We start from the raw sequence: 6827 nt of genomic DNA, 5'->3' as shown, positions 1-6827 counted from the left end.
CTGACAGAGTCCAGGTCATCACAGAAGGGTCAGGGAATGTTTTCTGCAGCAGTAGTTGGACCTCTCATACAGCTACATGGCAGAGTGATACAAGTGTGGATCAGAACCTTCTTCACAACACGCGGCTCCTTACGTGTGTCCATCACTCAATCAGCAGCAATTTCCATGCAAGACAATGCCCCCTGTCACACAGCAAAACAGGGAAAACTGCTCCTGCAAACAAAGAAATGGTCACAGCCCAAAGTCCTTATATAAACCCAATAGAAACCTCTGGAAAATCCTTGGTGACAAAGTTATGACCAAGAAACCACAACAGTCAAAGCATTGTGGAAAAGACTGGAAGAAGAGTGGACCAAAATCCCCCCAGAGCAGTGTGAGAGACTAGTGATGTCCTGTGGAAGAGACCAGAAGAAGAGTGGGCCAAAATCCCACCAGAGCAGTGTGAGAGACTAGTGATGTCCTGTGGAAGAGACTGGAAGTAGAGTGGGCCAAAATCCCACCAGAGCAGTGTGAGAGACTAGTGATGTCCTATGGAAGAGACTGGAAGAAGAGTGGGCCAAAGTCCCACCAGAGCAGTGTGAGAGGCTAGTGATGTCCTGTGGAACAGACTGGAAGAAGAGTGGGCCAAAATCCCCCCAGAGCAGTAAGAAAGACTAGTGATGTCCTGTGGAAGAGACTGGAAGAAGAGTGGGCCAAAATCCCACCAGAGCAGTATGAAAAACTAGTGATGTCCTGTGGAAGAAACTGGAAGAAGAGTGGGCCAATATCCCACCAGAGCAGTGTGAGAAACTAGTGATGTCCTTTGGAAGAGACTGGAAGAAGACTAGGATAAAATCCCCCCAGAGCAGTATGAAAGACTAGTGATGTCCTGTAGAAGAGACTGGAAGAAGAGTGGGCCGAAATCCCCCCAGAGCAGTGTGAGAGACTAGTGATGTCCTGTGGGAGAGACTGGAAGAAGAGTGGGCCAAAATCCAACCAGAGCAGTATGAAAGACTAGTGATGTCCTGTGGGAGAGACTGGAAGAAGAGTGGGCCAAAATCCCACCAGAGCAGTCTGAAAGACTAGTGATGCTCTATGGAAGAGACTGGAAGAAGAGTGAGACAAAATCCCACCACAGCAGTGTGAAAGACTAGTGATGTCCTGTGGAAGAAACTGGAAGAAGAGTGGGCCAATATCCCACCAGAGCAGTGTGAGAAACTAGTGATGTCCTATGGAAGAGACTGGAAGAAGACTAGGATAAAATCCCCCCAGAGCAGTATGAAAGACTAGTGATGTCCTGTAGAAGAGACTGGAAGAAGAGTGGGCCGAAATCCAACCAGAGTAGTATGAAAGACTAGTGATGTCCTGTGGGAGAGACTGGAAGAAGAGTGGGCCAAAATCCCACCAGAGCAGTATGAAAGACTAGTGATGCTCTATGGAAGAGACTGGAAGAAGAGTGAGACAAAATCCCACCACAGCAGTGTGAAAGACTAGTGATGTCCTGTGGAAGAAACTGGAAGAAGAGTGGGCCAATATCCCACCAGAGCAGTGTGAGAGACTAGTGATGTCCTATGGAAGAGACTGGAAGAAGAAAGGGACAAAATCCCACCAGAGCAGTATGAAAGACTAGTGGTGTCCTGTGGAAGAGAATGCAAGAAGAGTGGGCCAAAATCCCACCAGAGCAGTGTGAGAGACTAGTGATGTCCTGTGGAATAGAATGCAAGAAGAGTGGGCCAAAATCCCACCAGAACAGTGTGAGAGACTAGTGATGTCCTGTGGAAGAGACTAGAAGAGGAGTGGACCAATAGCCCACCAGAGCAGATGTAAAGACTATTGATGTCCTGTGGAAGACACTGGAAGAAGAGTGGGCCAAAATCACCCCAGATCAGTGTTGGAGACTAGTGATGTCCTGTGGAAGAGACTGGAAGAAGAGTGGGCCAAAATCCCACCAGAGCAGTATGAAAGACTAGTGATGTCCTGTGGAAGAGACTGGAAGAAGAGTGGCCCAAAATCCCACCAGAGCAGTGTGAGAGACTAGTGATGTCCTATGGAAGAGACTGGAAGAAGAGTGGGCCAATATCCCACCAGAGCAGTGTGATAGACTAGTGATGTCCTGTGGAACAGACTGGAAGAAGAGTGGGCCAAAATCCCCCCAGAGAAGTATGAAAGACTAGTGATGTCCTGTAGAAGAGACTGGAAGAAGAGTGGGCCAAAATCCCACCAGAGCAGTATGAAAAACTAGTGATGTCCTGTGGAAGAGACTGGAAGAAGAGTGGGCCAAAATTCCACAAGAGCAGTGTGAAAGACTAGTGATGTGCTGTGGAAGAAACTGGAAGAAGAGTGGAACAATATCCCACCAGAGCAGTGTGAGAAACTAGTGATGTCCTATGGAAGAGACTGGAAGAAGAGTGGGCCAATATCCCACCAGAGCAGTATGAAACACTAGTGATGTCCTGTAGAAAAGACTGGAAAAAGAGTGAGCCAAAATCCCACCACAGCAGTGTGAAAGACTAGTGATGTCCTGTGGAAGAGACTGGAAGAAGAGTGGGCCAAAATCCCACCAGAGCAATGTGAAAGACTAGTGATGTCCTGTGGAAGAAACTGGAAGAAGAGTGGGCCAATATCCCACCAGAGCAGTGTGAGAGACTAGTGATGTCCTATGGAAGAGACTGGAAGAAGAAAGGGACAAAATCCCACCAGAGCAGTATGAAAGACTAGTGGTGTCCTGTGGAAGAGAATGCAAGAAGAGTGGGCCAAAATCCCACCAGAGCAGTGTGAGAGACTAGTGATGTCCTGTGGAATAGAATGCAAAAAGAGTGGGCCAAAATCACCCCAGAGCAGTGTTGGAGACTAGTGATGTCCTATGGAAGAGACTAGAAGAGGAGTGGACTAATAGCCCACCAGAGCAGTTGTAAAGACTAGTGATGTCCTGTGGAAGAGAATGCAAGAAGAGTGGGCCAAAATCCCACCAGAGCAACGTGAGAGACTAGTGATGTCCTGTGGAAGAGACTGGAAGAAGAGTGGGCCAAAATCCCACCAGAGCAGTGTGAAAGACTAGTGATGTCCTGTGGAAAAGAATGCAAGAAGAGTGGGCCAAAATCCCACCAGAGCAGTGTGAGAGACTAGTGATGTCCTGTGGAAGAGACTGGAAGAAGAAAGGGACAAAATCCCACCAGAGCAGTATGAAAGACTAGTGGTGTCCTGTGGAAGAGAATGCAAGAAGAGTGGGCCAAAATCCCACCAGAGCAGTGTGAGAGACTAGTGATGTCCTGTGGAAGAGACTGGAAGAAGAGTGGGCCAAAATCCCACCAGAGCAATGTGAAAGACTAGTGATCTCCTGTGGAAGAAACTGGAAGAAGAGTGGGCCAGTATCCCACCAGAGCAGTGTGAGAGACTAGTGATGTCCTATGGAAGAGACTAGAAGAGGAGTGGACTAATAGCCCACCAGAGCAGTTGTAAAGACTAGTGATGTCCTGTGGAAGAGAATGCAAGAAGAGTGGGCCAATATCCCACCAGAGCAGTGTGAGAGACTAGTGATGTCCTATGGAAGAGACTGGAAGAAGAAAGGGACAAAATCCCACCAGAGCAGTATGAAAGACTAGTGGTGTCCTGTGGAAGAGAATGCAAGAAGAGTGGGCCAAAATCCCACCAGAGCAGTGTGAGAGACTAGTGATGTCCTGTGGAATAGAATGCAAAAAGAGTGGGCCAAAATCCCACCAGAACAGTGTGAGAGACTAGTGATGTCCTGTGGAAGAGACTAGAAGAGGAGTGGACCAATAGCCCACCAGAGCAGTTGTAAAGACTAGTGATGTCCTGTGGAAGAGACTGGAAGAAGAGTGGGCCAAAATCACCCCAGAGCAGTGTTGGAGACTAGTGATGTACTGTGGAAGAGACTGGAAGAAGAGTGGGCCAAAATCCCCCACCACCCAGAGAAGTGTGAGAGACCAGTGATGTCCTGTGGAAGAGACTGGAGGAAGAGTGGACCAAAATCCCCCCAGAGCAGTGTGAGAGACTAGTGTTGTCCTGTGGAAGAAACTGGAAGAAGAGTGGCCCAAAATCCCCCCAGAGCAGTGTGAGAGACCAGTGATGTCCTGTCGAAGAGACTAGAAGAAAAGTGGACCAAAATCCCCCCGGAGCAGTGTGAGAGACTAGTGATGTCCTGTGGAAGAGACTAGAAGAAAAGTGGACCAAAATCTCCCCCACAGCAGTGTGAAAGACTAGTGATGTCCTGTGGAAGAGACTGGAAGAAGAGTGGGCCAAAATCCCACCAGAGCAATGTGAAAGACTAGTGATCTCCTGTGGAAGAAACTGGAAGAAGAGTGGGCCAGTATCCCACCAGAGCAGTGTGAGAGACTAGTGATGTCCTATGGAAGAGACTAGAAGAGGAGTGGACTAATAGCCCACCAGAGCAGTTGTAAAGACTAGTGATGTCCTGTGGAAGAGAATGCAAGAAGAGTGGGCCAAAATCCCACCAGAGCAACGTGAGAGACTAGTGATGTCCTGTGGAAGAGACTGGAAGAAGAGTGGGCCAAAATCCCACCAGAGCAGTGTGAAAGACTAGTGATGTCCTGTGGAAAAGAATGCAAGAAGAGTGGGCCAAAATCCCACCAGAGCAGTGTGAGAGACTAGTGATGTCCTGTGGAAGAGACTAGAAGAAGAGTGGGCCAAAATCCCACCAGAGCAATGTGAAAGACTAGTGATGTCCTGTGGAAGAGAATGCAAGAAGAGTGGGCCAAAATCCCACCAGAGCAGTGTGAGAGACTAGTGATGTCCTGTGGAAGAGACTAGAAGAGGAGTGGACCAATAGCCCACCAGAGCAGTTGTAAAGACTAGTGATGTCCTGTGGAAGAGAATGCAAGAAGAGTGGGCCAAAATCCCACCAGAGCAGTGTGAAAGACTAGTGATGTCCTGTGAAAGAAAATGCAAGAAGAGTGGGCCAAAATCCCACCAGAGCAGTGTGAGAGACTAGTGATGTCCTGTGGAAGAGACTGGAAGAAGAGTGGGCCAATATCCCACCAGAGCAGTATGAAAGACTAGGGATGTCCTGTAGAAAAGACTGGAAGAAGAGTGGGCCAAAATCCAACCAGAGCAGTATGAAAGACTAGTGATGTCCTGTGGGAGAGACTGGAAGAAGAGTGGGCCAAAATCCCACCAGAGCAGTGTAAAAGACTAGTGAAGTCCTGTGGAAGAGACTGGAAGAAGACTGGGCCAAAATCCCACCAGAGCAGTATGAAAGACTAGTGATGTTCTATGGAAGAGACTGGAAGAAGAGTGGGCCAAAATCCCACCAGAGCAATGTGAAAGACTAGTGATGTCCTGTGGAAGAAACTGGAAGAAGAGTGGGCCAATATCCCACCAGAGCAGTGTGAGAGACTAGTGATGTCCTGTGGAAGAGACTGGAAGAAGAGTGGGCCAATATCCCACCAGAGCAGTGTGAGAGACTAGTGATGTCCTGTGGAAGAGACTGGAAGAAGAAAGGGACAAAATCCCACCAGAGCAGTATGAAAGACTAGTGGTGTCCTGTGGAAGAGAATGCAAGAAGAGTGGGCCAAAATCACCCCAGAGCAGTGTTGGAGACTAGTGATGTCCTGTGGAAGAGACTGGAGGAAGAGTGGACCAAAATCCCCCCAGAGCAGTGTGAGAGACTAGTGTTGTCCTGTGGAAGAAACTGGAAGAAGAGTGGCCCAAAATCCCCCCAGAGCAGTGTGAGAGACCAGTGATGTCCTGTCGAAGAGACTAGAAGAAAAGTGGACCAAAATCCCCCCGGAGCAGTGTGAGAGACTAGTGATGTCCTGTGGAAGAGACTAGAAGAAAAGTGGACCAAAATCTCCCCCACAGCAGTGTGAAAGACTAGTGATGTCCTGTGGAAGAGACTGGAAGAAGAGTGGGCCAAAATCCCACCAGAGCAATGTGAAAGACTAGTGATCTCCTGTGGAAGAAACTGGAAGAAGAGTGGGCCAATATCCCACCAGAGCAGTGTGAGAGACTAGTGATGTCCTATGGAAGAGACTAGAAGAGGAGTGGACTAATAGCCCACCAGAGCAGTTGTAAAGACTAGTGATGTCCTGTGGAAGAGAATGCAAGAAGAGTGGGCCAAAATCCCACCAGAGCAACGTGAGAGACTAGTGATGTCCTGTGGAAGAGACTGGAAGAAGAGTGGGCCAAAATCCCACCAGAGCAGTGTGAAAGACTAGTGATGTCCTGTGGAAAAGAATGCAAGAAGAGTGGGCCAAAATCCCACCAGAGCAGTGTGAGAGACTAGTGATGTCCTGTGGAAGAGACTAGAAGAAGAGTGGGCCAAAATCCCACCAGAGCAATGTGAAAGACTAGTGATGTCCTGTGGAAGAGAATGCAAGAAGAGTGGGCCAAAATCCCACCAGAGCAGTGTGAGAGACTAGTGATGTCCTGTGGAAGAGACTAGAAGAGGAGTGGACCAATAGCCCACCAGAGCAGTTGTAAAGACTAGTGATGTCCTGTGGAAGAGAATGCAAGAAGAGTGGGCCAAAATCCCACCAGAGCAGTGTGAAAGACTAGTGATGTCCTGTGGAAGAGACTGGAAGAAGAGTGGGCCAATATCCCACCAGAGCAGTATGAAAGACTAGTGATGTCCTGTAGAAAAGACTGGAAGAAGAGTGGGCCAAAATCCAACCAGAGCAGTATGAAAGACTAGTGATGTCCTGTGGGAGAGACTGGAAGAAGAGTGGGCCAAAATCCCACCAGAGCAGTATGAAAGACTAGTGATGTTCTATGGAAGAGACTGGAAGAAGAGTGGGCCAAAATCCCACCAGAGCAATGTGAAAGACTAGTGATGTCCTGTGGAAGAAACTGGAAGAAGAGTGGGCCAATAT

Source organism: Anomaloglossus baeobatrachus, chromosome 2 (genome assembly GCF_048569485.1).
Source record: "Anomaloglossus baeobatrachus isolate aAnoBae1 chromosome 2, aAnoBae1.hap1, whole genome shotgun sequence".
Lineage (NCBI taxonomy): Eukaryota > Metazoa > Chordata > Amphibia > Anura > Aromobatidae > Anomaloglossus > Anomaloglossus baeobatrachus.
The sequence above is the reverse complement of the archived record's forward strand: the minus strand, read 5'-3'. Positions refer to the sequence as shown.